Source organism: Petaurus breviceps, unplaced genomic scaffold (genome assembly GCF_028583685.1).
Source record: "Petaurus breviceps papuanus isolate PSGF00001 unplaced genomic scaffold, PetGlider_PUasm1.0 181, whole genome shotgun sequence".
Classification (NCBI taxonomy): domain Eukaryota; kingdom Metazoa; phylum Chordata; class Mammalia; order Diprotodontia; family Petauridae; genus Petaurus; species Petaurus breviceps.
In genome coordinates this window covers 26,557,365-26,570,904 of record NW_027185784.1, presented here as the reverse complement: position 1 = coordinate 26,570,904, position 13,540 = coordinate 26,557,365, and the positions used below count along the sequence as shown (strand labels likewise).

General features: G+C 38.3%; 1 pseudogene; it reads right to left on the bottom strand.

Moving 5' to 3' along the window:
- Nucleotides 1-9,243: 9,243 nt before the first annotated feature.
- On the bottom strand, nt 9,244-10,912 carry LOC138160495 (alpha-enolase pseudogene; annotated as a pseudogene).
- Between the last annotated feature and the right edge of the window lie 2,628 nt (nt 10,913-13,540).

The window sequence follows — 13,540 nt, the reverse complement described above, 5'->3', positions numbered from 1 at the left end:
AATTTTTTCTCCCCATCTTTCCCCCACCTCCACCCCTAAACAGCAAGTCTGCTGAATACCCCTTCCCCTAATCTGTTCTCTCTTATATCCTCCCCCATCACCCACCTAACTTTCTAATAGGGCAAGATGGGTTTCTGTACCCCATACCTGTATATCTTATTTCTCAGTTGCATGTAAAAACCAAAATTTTAAATATTTGTTTTTAAAACTTTGAGTTCCAAATTTTTTCCCTTCTTCCCTCCTCACACACCCCCACTGGGAAGATAAATAATTCAATATAGGTTGTACATGTGTAGTTTCCCAAATCATTACCATAGTAGTTATACTGTGAAAGGCTAACTATATTTCTCTCCATCCTATCCCACTCCCCACTTATGCTATTTTCTCCTTTAACCCTATCTCTTTTCAAAAATATTTTCTTCTAACTACTCTCTCCCCCAATTTTCCCTCCCTTCTATCATCCCCCCTCTTATCCCCTCCCCCCATCATTTTCTTGTAGGGTGAGATACCCAACTGAATGTGTATGTTATTCCCTCCTTAAACCAAATTCAATGACAGTAAGGTTGTCTCATTCCCTTTCATCTCCCTGTTCTTCCCCTCCATTCTAAAAGTTTTCTCTTGCCTCTTTTATAAGAGATAATTTACCGTAATCTATCTCTCCCTTTCTCCTTCTCCCAATAAATTCCTCTCTCATCTCTTAATTTTATTTTTTAAATATCCCTTCATATTCAACTCATCCTGTGCCTTCTGTCTATGTATACATGAACATACATATGTGCACACTCACATATATATATACACATACAGCCTCCTATACATATATTTGTATGTATACATACATATATATGTATGTATACATATATATACATATATATTCCCTTCAACTATCCTCATACTGAGAAAAGTCTTATTGAGTTACAATTATTGTTTTTCCATGTAAGAATGTAAATAGTTCGAATTTAATGAGTTACTTATGATTTCTTTTTCCTGTTTACCTTCTCATGCTTCCCTTGTTTCTTGTATTTGAAAGTCAAATTTTCTGTTCAGCTCTATTTTTTTCATCAAGAATTCTTAAAAAATCCTCTATTTCATTGAATGACCATATTTTTCCCTGAAGCATTATGCTGCATTTTGCTGTGTAGGTGATTTTTGGTTTTAGTCCTAGCTCCTTTGACCTCCAGAATATCATAATCCCAGCCCTTTGATCCCTTAGGATCAAAGGTCTCATGTTATTCTGATTGTGTTTCCACAATACTCAAGTTGTTTCTTCCTGACAGTTTGCAGTATTTTCTCCTTGACCTGGGAACTCTGGAATTTGGATATAATATTCCTAGGAGTTTTATTTTGGGGATCTTTTTCAAGAGGTGATCAGTGAATTCTTTAAATTTCTATTTTGCCCTCTGGTTCTAGAATAACAGAGCAATTCTGCTTGATAATTTCTTGAAAGATGATGTCTAGGCTCTTTTTATGATCATGGCTTTCAGGTAGTCCAAGAACTTAAATTATCTCTCCTGGATCTATTTTCCAGGTCAGTGATTTTTCCAGTGAGGTATTTCATATTGCCTTCTACTTTTTTTCATTTGTTCAGATCTGTTTTATGGTATCTTGATTTCTCATAAAGTCATTAGCTTCCAATTGCTCCAATCTAATTTTGAAGGAGTTATTCTCTTCAGTGAGTTTTTGAAACTCCTTTTCCATCTGGCAGATTCAACTTTTTAAGGCATTCTTCTCCTCATTGGCTTTTTGGGACTCTTTTGCCATTTGAGTTAGTCTATTTTTAAGGTGGTATTTTCTTCAGTGTATTTTTGGATCTCCTTTAGCAGGCTGTTGACTCACTTTTCATGATCTTCTTGCATCATTCTCATTTCTCTTCCCAATTTTTCCTCCACTTCTCTTATTTGGTTTTCAAAATCCTTCTTAAGATCCTCCATGACCTGTAACTAGTTCATATTTTTCTTGGAGGCTTTGATGTAGAAGTTTTGACTTCCCTGTCTTCCTCCCATTACATGCCTTGATCTATTTTGTCCCCAAACAAGCATTCTGTGCTCTTTTTGTGCTTCCTGTGCTTGCTTATGTTGCCAGCCAATTACTTGACTTTTGCGTTCTTTGCCATGATAGAACTTTGCTTCCAGAATGGAGAGAGCTTTGACCCAAATGGCTGGGGTTTTCATAGTTACTGGAGCTATTAGGAGGGCACCATCTCTACAGACCCCACAAGCTCTGGCTAACTGGCCACACACCCCAGGACCACCATCCAAGACCACGTTCAGGATCCTAACAGAACAAATCCCTGTGAAGTTTGAATTTAGTCAAAGGCTTGCACTTGAGGACCTAGAGGACGACATATGGCGTCAAGACCACAGGTTCTCTATCCCTGGTTAATTGCAGGTTGTCTCCCCTTTACAACGAGGCCCATTTTAGGGCAGAGAAGACCATTTTTTAAATTTTTATCTGAAGAACTTAGCACAATGCCTGGGGCATAGCAGCATCTTAATAAATGTTTAATCATTGAATAAGTTGAATTAAATGATCAATAAATTACTTTCTAGCTCTAAACTTCTAAAACCCTGAGTTGTCCTAATATTTAAAGATAAAACTGGCACATTGAGGATGGTAAAATACACAGCAATGATGCACACACAATCCCTTCCTTTGAAGCTACTTATTAAAATTTAGCTTAAAAATAAATTCGCCTACTAGGTAGCGTTCATTAAGTGCCACACTGGTCTTGCAGGAGTTAATGCCAGTGGAATTGAAAGATCAAAGAACAGTGGTGCAAAATGTCTCCAGTGTCCTAGTCATGCCTGTAACTGTGTTTCAAGTGTCAGATTGCCTTCTCTCAAATACACCAATCTTTCTCAAAGTCCATTCAGGGAATCTGAATTTCAAAAGAACTACAGCTCTTGCTAGATGCCAATAGGGTAAATAGGTCAGATTGTGGCCCTTTTCTCCCTTCCTGGTCTTCTAACCTTTGCCAAAGCAAAGCTGAACATTAAGGGAACTAGATAGTTAAAGCAAGGGATCTGTGGAGCACCAGCTAAAGGATCCAACAGGACTAGACAGCATTGACTGTCATCTGTTGTAATGAAAGGGAGTCCATTACATTTGACTTTTTTTTTCCAAATCAAATAATAGCTTTATTAATGTCATTGTATCTTTTATATAACTTATAATGTTAACAGAAGGATAGTCGAAGTTTTTCAATGGAATGACTTGAGATAGTTTAGAAAAAGACAGTATAGCATTTATACTGCAGGAATATAAGATTGAATGTGTACATTTTATTAGTATGAATTGGCAAAGATCACAGTTAATGGCAGAGCTGGGATTTGAACTTGGGTCCTACAATGCCAAAGGCAATATTTCACAGGCTTGGGAATAACAGAATATGCAAAAGGAAATTTTGGTGCTTCAAATTAAGAATAACAACAGCTGCATTTTTCTTCCTTTATTCTTTTTTTTTTGGTCATTCTCAAATTGTTTACTTTTTAAATTGTTAGTTTACAAGATTCAGTTCTACAATTCCTTGAGTTTCAAATTTCTTTCCCTCTCTCCCCTCCTTTCCCCCAATGGTGGCATACAATCAAGTGTAGGATCTGCAAATACTTCCACATTAGACATTAGTCAGGTTATAAAGAAGGATTGTATCAGATGGAATGAAAAATGGTAAAGAGGAGACAAAACCAAACAAGAAAAAGAAAAAGAGCAGGTAGTTTGCTTCAATCTGGATTCGAACTCTGTTCTTTCTAGTTCTTTCTCTGAATGTAGACATCTCTCTCCATCATGAATCTTTCGGAATTTACTTATCACACTGCATTGCTGAGAAAAGTCCAGTCTACCAAAGTTGGTCATCACACATACATTGTTTCTGTAATTGTATACAAATTGCTCCTGGTTCTGCCTTTATCACTGAGCATCAGTTTGTATAAGCTTCTCCAGGTAAATATGAAGTCCATATGCTCCTCGTTTCTTATAGCACAATAGTATTCCATTAAATTTATATGCCATAACTTGTTCAGCCATTCCCCAATTGATGGGCACCTGCTTAATTTCCAATTTTTTCCACCACAAAAAGAGCTACTATAAATATTTTTGTATATATGGGTTTTCCTCCCACTTCTATGATCTCTTTGGGATACAATCCTAGAAGTGGTATTACTGGGTCAAAGGGTATGACATTATTTATAGCCCTTTGGGCATAATTCCAGATTGCTCTCCAGAATGGCTGGATCAGTTCACAACTCCACCAGCAATGCATTAGTGTTCCAATTTTTCCACATCCTCTCCAGCATTTATCATTTTCCTGTTTTGTCATCTTAGTCAATCTGACTGGCTAGATGTGGTACCTCAGAGTTGTTTTGATGTGCATTTCTCTAAACAATAGTGATTTAGACCATTTTTTCATATGCTTATAGATATCTTTAATTTCTTCCTCTGAAAACTGCCTGTTCATATCCTTTGACCATTTATTAGTTGGGGAATGACTTGTATTCTTATAGATTTGACTTGATTATCTATATATTTTACAAATGAGGCCTTTACCAGAGACATTGGTTGGAAAAATTCTTTCCCAATTTTCCATTTCCCTCCTAATCTTGGTTACATTGGCTTTGTTTATACAGAAGCTTTTCAATTTCATGTAGTCAAAGTTATCCGTTTTGCATTTTATAATGCTCTCAAATTCTTGTTTGGTCATAAAGTTTTCCCCCTCTCCACAAATCTGACAGGTAAACTATTCCTTGCTTTCCTAGATTGCTTACAGTATCAGCCTTTATACCTGGATCATGCACCCATTTAGACTTGATTTTGGTATACGGTATTAGATAATGGTGTATGCCCAGTTTCTGTCATACTATATTCCAGTTTTCCCTACAGTTTTTGTCGAATAGTGACTTCTTATCCCCAAGACTGGGGTCTTTAGATTTATCAAACAGTTTACTATAGTCATTGACTGTTGAGTCTTGTTTGCCCAATCTATTCCATTGATCCACTACTCTATTCCTCATTCAGGACCAAGTAGTTTTGATGACTGCTGCTTTATATTACAGATTAAAATCTGGTATACTTAGTCCACCTTCCCTAGCATTTCTTTTCATTAATTCCATTGATATATTGGACCTTTTGTTCTGCCAAACGAATTTTGTTACTATTTTCTCAAACTCTATAAAGTAATTTTTTGGTAAATTGATTGGTAAGACACTAAATATGTAATTTAATTTAGGTAAAATTGTCATTTTTTATTATATTAGCTCAAACCAGCCATGAACAACTGATGTTTTTCCAATTAGTTAGATTTTATTTTATTTGTGTTAAAAGTATTTTGTAGTTGTGATCATATAAGTGCTGTGTTTGTTTTGGCAGGTAGATTCCCAAATATTTTATAATGTCTACAGTAACTTTAAATGGGATTTCTCTTTCTATCTCTTGCTGTTGAATTTAATTAGAAATATACAGGAATGCCTAGGATGTATGTGGCTTTTTTTTAAATATTGTGCAACTTTGCCAAATGTATTTATTATCTCAAGTCATTTTTTGCTTGATTCCCTAGGATTCTCTACGTATATCATCATGTCATCTGCAAAGAGTGATAGTTTGGTCTCTTTGCCTAATTTGATTCATTTGATTTTTTTTTCTTCTCTAATTGCTACTGCTAACACTTCTAGTACCAGATTGAATAAGACGAGTGAGAGTGGACACCCTTGTTTCACCCCTGATCTTATTGGAAATGCTTCTAGCTTATCCCTATTACATACAAAATTGCTGATGGCATTAAATAGATTCTACTTATTGTTTTAAAGAAGGCTCCATTTATTCCTATATTTTCTAGTGTTTTTAATAGGAATGGATGTTGTATTTTGTCAAAAGCCTTTTCTGCATCTATTGAGATAATCATGTGGTTTCTGATAGTTTTATTGTTGATATGATATGATCAATCATACTGATGGTTTTCCTAATATTAAACCATCCTCACATTACTGGAATAAATCCTACCTGATCAAAGAATATTATTCTTGTGATAAGTTGTGGTTGTCTTTTTGCTAATATTTTATTTACAATTTTTGCATCTATATTCATGAGGGAAATTGGTCTATAATTTTCTTCCTCCATCTTATTTCTTCCTGATTTAGGTTTCAGTACCATATTTGTGTCATAAGAAGTATTTGGTAGGACTCCTTCTTCACTAATTTTCCCAAATAGTTTGAAGAGTATTGGAATCATTTGTTCTTTAAATGTTTGATAGAATTCACTAGTCAATCCATCTGGCCCTGGAGATTTTTTCCTAGGGAGTTCACTGATGACTTGTTGAATTTCTTTTTCTGAGATGGGATTATTTAGGTAATTTATTTCCTCTTTAGTTAATCTGGGCAACTTATATTTTTGTAAATATTCATCCATTTCACTAAGATTGTCAAATTTATGTCATACAATTGGTAAAAATAATTCCTAATCATTGTTTTAATTTCCTCTTCATTGGAGATATAGTCACCTTTTCATTTTTGATACTCATAATTTGGTTTTCTTCTTTCTTTTTTTGTATAATATTGACTAAGGGTCTATCAGTTTTGTTGTTTTTTTTTTTCATAAAACCAGCTCTTAATTTTATTTATTAATTCAATAGTTTTCTTAATTTAAATTTTATTAATCTCTCCTTTGGTTTAAATTATTTCTAATTTAGTATTTAATTTGGGATTTTCAATTTATTCTTTTTCTAGCTTTTTCAATCTCATGCCTAATTCATTGACCTCCATTATCTCTAACTTATTCATGTGTGGATTCAGGGATATAAAACTTTCCCTAAGAACTGCCTTTGCAGCATCCCACAAATTTTGGCATGTTGTCTAATTATTATCATTCCCTTGAATGAAGTTACTGATTGTTTCTATAATTTCTTGTCTGACCTACTCATTCTTTAGGATTAAATTGTTTAGTTTCCAAATAGTTTTTAGTCTGTGGCCCTTTATTGCATATGATTTTTATTGCATCATGATCTGAGAAGGATGTATTTAATATTTCTGCCTTTCTGCACTGAATTGTGAGGTTTTCATGTCTTAGGTGGATTTTTGAGTATGTTCCATGAACCACTGAGAAGAAAGTATATTCCTCTTTATCCCCATTCAGTTTTCTCCAGAGATCTGTCATATCTAGCCTCTCTAAAATTCTATTCACCTCCTTAACTTATTTCTTGTTTATTTTGAGTTTAGATTTATCAAGTTCAGAGAGGGAGAGTTTAAGGTCCCCCACTAGTGTAGTTTTTCATTTTTAAGCAATTGGGGTTAAGTAACTTGCCCAAGGTTACACAGCCAGTTTTTTTGTGTGGGTATTAAGTATCTGAGGCTGGAACTGATCCTGGGTCCTCCTGACTCTGGGACCAGAGCTCTTACTCACTGTGCCACCTAGCCTTCCCACTCACAGCACCAACTAGCTGCTACTACCCCTCTAGTGTAGTTTTGCTATATATTTCTTCCTCTAATTCCCTTAACTTCTCCTCTAGGAATCTGGATGCTACACCACTTGGTGAATATATGTTAAGTAATGATATTTCTTCATTCTCAATGGTGCCTTTTAGCAGGATATAGTTTCTTTTCTTATCTCTTTTAATTATATCTATTTTTTGCTTTTGCTTTATCTGAGATAAGGATTGCTGCCCCTGCTTTTTTTTAGCTGAAGAATGATATTTTTTAGCTGAAGCATAATATATTCTACTCCAGCCTTTTACCTTTACACTGTGCATATCCTCTTGTTTCAAATGTGTTTCCTGTAGACAGCATATTGTAGGATTCTGGTTTTTAATCCATTCTGCTATCTGCTGCTGTTTTATGAGAGAGTTCATCCCATTCACATTCACAGTAATAATTACTGTCTCTTTCCCTCCATCCTATTCCTTCCTCTGCTTATGTTTTTGTTTCTTCCTTCTCCCTTCCCCTCCTTAAGGGTTTTCCTTTTGACCATCACCTCCCTCAGTGTTCCTTCCCTGTGACCCCCCCCTTCTTTACCTACCCTTTCCCCTTACTAATATTTCACTCCCTTCTAATCCTTTCCCTTCTTATTCCCTCCTACTGCCTATAGGGCACAATGGATTTTTATATTTATCAGAGTATGTTATTCCCTCTTTAACCCCAAACCAATGAGAGCAAATTTCATAAAGTGCCCCTCTCCCTCCCTCCTTTCCCTCTATTTAATGAGTTTTGTGTCTTTTCACTTTAGAATCTTAAACTTAACTGATTATGTTGATCGCTCTTTGAACCAGAACCAGTGAGAATAATGTTAAAATGATGTTCCTCTCACTCTTTCCTTCCCCTCTACTATAGTGTGTTTTTATGCCTCTTTGTATGGCATAAGTTACCTTTTTCTGCCTCATCCTTTCATTTTATCCCATTATAGTCCTTTGAATCCCTTAATAAGTTGTTTTTTTTTTTATCGTCGGATTAGTTCATTTATACCCACACCCTCTACCTATGTATATCCCTTTTTAAAGGTTATGATAATCATATAAATTTCAATATTGACCAGTATCAGCTTCTTATATGGGGATGTAAAAAGTTTGCTCTTATTGCATCCCAAGTTACGTGCATGTATGCATGAGTGTGTGTGCATGTGTGTATGTGTGAGTGTGTGCTTTCCTTGTTTACCTTTTTATGTTTTTCTTGAGACTTGTAATTGGAGATCAAATTTTCCATAGAGCTCAGGCTTTTTCATCAGGAAAGTCTGGGCAGTCTACCAATCTTATTTCATTAAATGACCATCCCCTTGCCTGAAAGATTAAGCTCAGTTTTTCCAGGCAGTTAAGCCTTTCCTAGCTCTTTTGCCTTACAAAATATCAAATTCCAGTCCTTCCAATCTTATAATGTAGAAGCTGCTAGGTCCTGTGTAATCCTGACTATAGTTGCACGATATTTGAATTGTTTCTTTTTGGCTGCTTGCAGTACTTTCTCCTTAACCCTATAATTCTGGAATTTGATTACTATATATCTTGGGGTTTTCAATTTGGGATCTTTTTCAGGAGGAGTCCGGTGAATTCCTTCAATAACTATTTTACCTTATGATTCTAGGACTTCAGGACAGTTTTCTTTGACAATCTCTTGGAGGATGTTGTCCAAGCTGCTTTTTTCATCATGGCTTTCCTGTAGACCAATAATTCTTAGGTTATCTCTCCTGGATCTGTTCTTCATGTCAGTTGTTTTTCCAATGAGATATTTTACACTTTCTTCTATTTTTTTTGGTGGGGGGGGTGTTATGGAATACTTTTATTCTGCACATAGAAGCCACTAAGGATCTCGCCTGGGGGCTCATTGGGGCTGCATCACAAGTGTATGGCTTCACACATCAACACCAGGGTTGGGGGTGAGAACATGTCACTCTATCCTAGTCACAGAATGACAAGGGTCTGCCGACAGAAAGCCAGATGATCAGGAAGTCTCTGGTGTAAGACACTTCTAACGAAGCAGTGAGAAAATCACAGAAAGGTGAAGGGGAGAGTGAAGTTAAGCAGCAGAGGCCCCTGCCCCTAAAATAAAACTGATCTAGTACTGGTGCTGCCCATTCTTAGGACAGGAGCCAACTTCTACAGAGGTGCCTGGTGCCTGCGAGCTCTTAGGCCTCCTGGCCACAGAGCTTACTTGGCCTGGTGGTTTCTGAAGTTCTGTACAGCATATTTAGCCTTGCTGCCTGGCTCTTTCTCAATTCTGAGAAGCTGGTTATACTTGGCCAGACGCTCAGATCGGCAGGGGGCACCAGTCTTGATCTGCCCAGTGCAGAAACCCACCACCAGGTCTGGAATGAAGGTATCTTCAGTCTCCCCAGAATGATGGGAAACCATTACTCCCCACCCATTGGACTGGGCCAGCTTGCATGCCTGGAGAGATTAGTCACAGAGCCAATCTGGTTCACTTTGAGTAGGAGGCAGTTGCAGGCTTTCTCATTCACAGCCTTTTCAACACACTTGGGATTGGTCACTGTGAGGTCATCCCCTACCACCTGGATGCATGCAGTAGCAGTGAAGTTCTTCCAAGCTTCCCAATCATCCTGGTCAAAAGGATCTTCAATAGACACCACTGGATAGTCCTTGATGAAGCTCTTGTAGAGGTCTCCAAGCTCAGAAGGGTGATGTATCTGATGGGATCATCAGGAGACTTGAAGTCCAAGTCATATTTCCCAGATTGGAAGAACTCTGAGGCAGCAACATCCATGCCAATTATGACCTTATCAGTATAGCCAGCCTTACTAATCCCATTCTTTAGCAGATCCAGAGCTTCTTTATTCTCCAGGCTGTTCAGAGTAAAGTCATCCTCATCCCCCACGTTGGTGGCGTCATGTCCATATTTCTGCTTAATCACGCTCTTCAGGTTGTTGTAGACCTCAGCTCCACTGTTCATGGCCTCCTTAAAATTTGCTGCTCCAACAGGGAGGATCATGAACTCCTACATGGCTAGCTTGTTACCAGCATGGGAGCCACCACTGATCACGCTGAAGGCTGGAACTGGCAGGATGACTTCATCATTGCCTGCAAGGTCAGCAATGTGGCGGTACAGGGAGACACCTTTCTCAGCAGCTCTGGCCTTACAAACAGCCAGAGATACTTCTAATATGGCATTTACACCAAACTTAGATTTATTCTCAGTGCCATCCATCTCTATCATTAATTGGTCAATCTTCTCCTGCTCCACAACAGTTTCTTGCTAACTAGGGTCAGGGAAATAGTTTTATTGACGTGCTCAGCTACTTTTTAGACACCTTTCCCCATGCAGTAGATCTTATCATTGTCTCGGAGCTCCAAGGCCTCATGGATACCAGTAGAAGCACCTCTGGGCACAGCAGCTCGGAACTGACCTTTTTCAGTGTAGATATCAACTTCAACAGTGGGGTTTCCCTGAGAGTTGAAGATTTCTCTTGCCTGGATCTTATAAATAGACATGGTTGAGGGTTCCTCTGCTGAGCTCATAGAAGAGAGGCCAAGGGCTCTTCTAATTTTTCAATCTTCATGTTTTGTTTTATTGACTCTTGGTGCATCATAGAGTCCTGAGCTTTGATTTGCTTAATTCTAACTTTTAGTGAATTATTTTCTTCGGTTAGTTTTTGAAGGGCCTTCTTTAGGGAGGCATTTTTTCCAGTTAGTTGACAAATTTTACTTTTTAAGAATTTGTCTTCTTCAGCGAGATTTTTTTTTCAATTTTGTCACTGTAGATTTAAATTTATCTTCTACCTCTCTAATTTGGCTTTTACAATCTTCCTTGAGCTCCTCTAAGAATGTTTTTTGGGCTTGAGACCAGTTCATATTTCCATCTGTGGTCTCAGGTGTGGATATAGAGTCCATGGTGTCTCCTGAAAGTGATTCTTCTTATTCTGAATAATAGGATTCTATTGTCTTTGGTCTTGCCTTAGCAAGTTGCTTCTGGCCCACTGTAATTGACTATTTCCTCACCTTTAAAGTGTATTTCTGCTCCTGCAGTACAGAGGGCTCCAACCCAAGCTTCTAAGGCTGGGAGCTAGGTGCCTGTTTGTTGGCCTTGTGTACTGTATCCTCTGGGTGTCTAGATTGAGGCCAAGGCCAGGAGTCTCAGTGTTTCCCCTGAGTTACCCTGAGGTTCACAGAATTATCTGTGGGGGAGGGGTGATATGGCCAATTCAGATTTATGCCTCTATGCCCCTGGGCTACAGCTCAGGCAGGCTTTTACTTGTCAGGTGAGGTGGGTCTTGTTGGGACCCTCCAACCCTTCACTTCAGACTCCTTACTGCCTCAGTTACACCCTTTCTCCATTACCCCTAAGCCTAAGGCTATTTCTGCTATTTCAGGATTTTACTCCAGGTGGAACTTTTATCTCTGGGTTTTATAGGTCAGGGAGGGGTAATCTGAGCAGCTAGAGTTTATATTGCCATCTTTGCTTCCGGAAAATCAAGTTGGTGATTTTTAAATTTCCAGGCTGTGGGCTGATAGCCCCAGGAGAAGCTGCTGTCTCTGCTGTGGGCCCTGTGTGCTTTCTCTTACCCAGCTGTGATGGATCCTCCTGTCCCATGGTGAGAAGCTGGTGAGACAGCTGTGAATTGCCTTTGGGGTGGGTGATTCTGCTGGCTGGGGCTCCTTCTCACTATGCTATAGTCTGCTCTCTAGTCCAGGCTGGTGCAGCCCACAGGTGCTCCATGCTCCCCCTGCCCCAACCCACATGGGCACTTTCCCTTCTGCCACACTCTGCCTCCCAGTGGATTCTGTCACTCTAAAATCCATTCAGATTCATTTTTTAAAGTTTAGTGATGGAATTCACTGACCTTAGAAAAGTTACTGCTGGGGCAGCCAGGTAGCACAGAGAGTAAGAGCACCGGCTCCAGTGTCAGGATGACCTGGGGATCGAATCCGGGCTCAGACACTTATTACCCACCCAGAAACACCTGGCCATGTAACCTTGAGCAAGTTACTTAACCCCGATTGCTTTAAAAAAAAGTTACTGTTCAGTTCTGCCATCTTGCCTCCACACCTACATTTGACTTTCTACATGAGAATTCATTCTTTAACTCATTCAGCAAACATTTATAGGTAGACCAAGGTCAAAGTTCTTTCCTAGGTGATAAAGAAGACAAAGGAATGAGCTCTCTACTATGAGGAAGAAGTTTTATATCTGACTGGGGAGATAAGGCATGTACACAAAAATAGTCATAATAGAAAGCCATATATATTACGTGCTATAATGTATGACTGTAGCATAGCACTCTAATATAGGGGGGAAAAGCTTGACTCAGTATATGTATATCTACATACTTTTATATGTGGGTGTGTGTGTGTATATATATATATATATATATATATATATATGCACATTTCTGGATAATGGACAATGCTCTCATGCCCCCCAGTCACCAATCTAGTGAAAAAAGGCTACATGCTTGCTTCCATGCTTTTTAGGCTGATGTTTTAGGCAATGTTGTCAGATGCCTTCAATGAGTTCAAACTTGGCAACAAAGTCAACTACCACACCGATGGTAAATTACTTAACTTCAAAAGGCTACAAACCAAGACTAAAGTAGAGGAACAGTCTATGCATGATATTTTTGTTCCCAGATGATTGTGTACTCAAAGCAGCCTCTGAAGCTGAGATGCAATAAAGTATGGATCCATTTGCTGCGGCTTGCGCTAATTTTGGTCTAACAATGAACACCAATAAAACAAAGGTTCTCCATGAGCCAGCCCCACACTATCCATACATGAAACCATCAGTTACAGCAGAGGGAGAAGTCTGGAATATTGTGGATAAGTTAACTTGCCTTAGCAATATTCTTTCCAGGGATTTAACCTTGATAATATACATACATGGAGAGCTAGCTCAGTGTTTGCAAGGCCTGAAGGAAAGTGTGTGAGAGAAGAGGTATTTGATTGCTTGCCAATGTCTACAGAGTTGTTATGATGACCTCATTGTTGTATGCCTGTGAAACCTGGACAGTCTACCAGTGTCATGCCAGGAAACTGAATCGCTCCCATTAGAATTGTCTTAGGAAGATTCTGAAGATCATCTGGACACTGAGATTCTTTTTCAAGCATTCAAACTCCACTGCA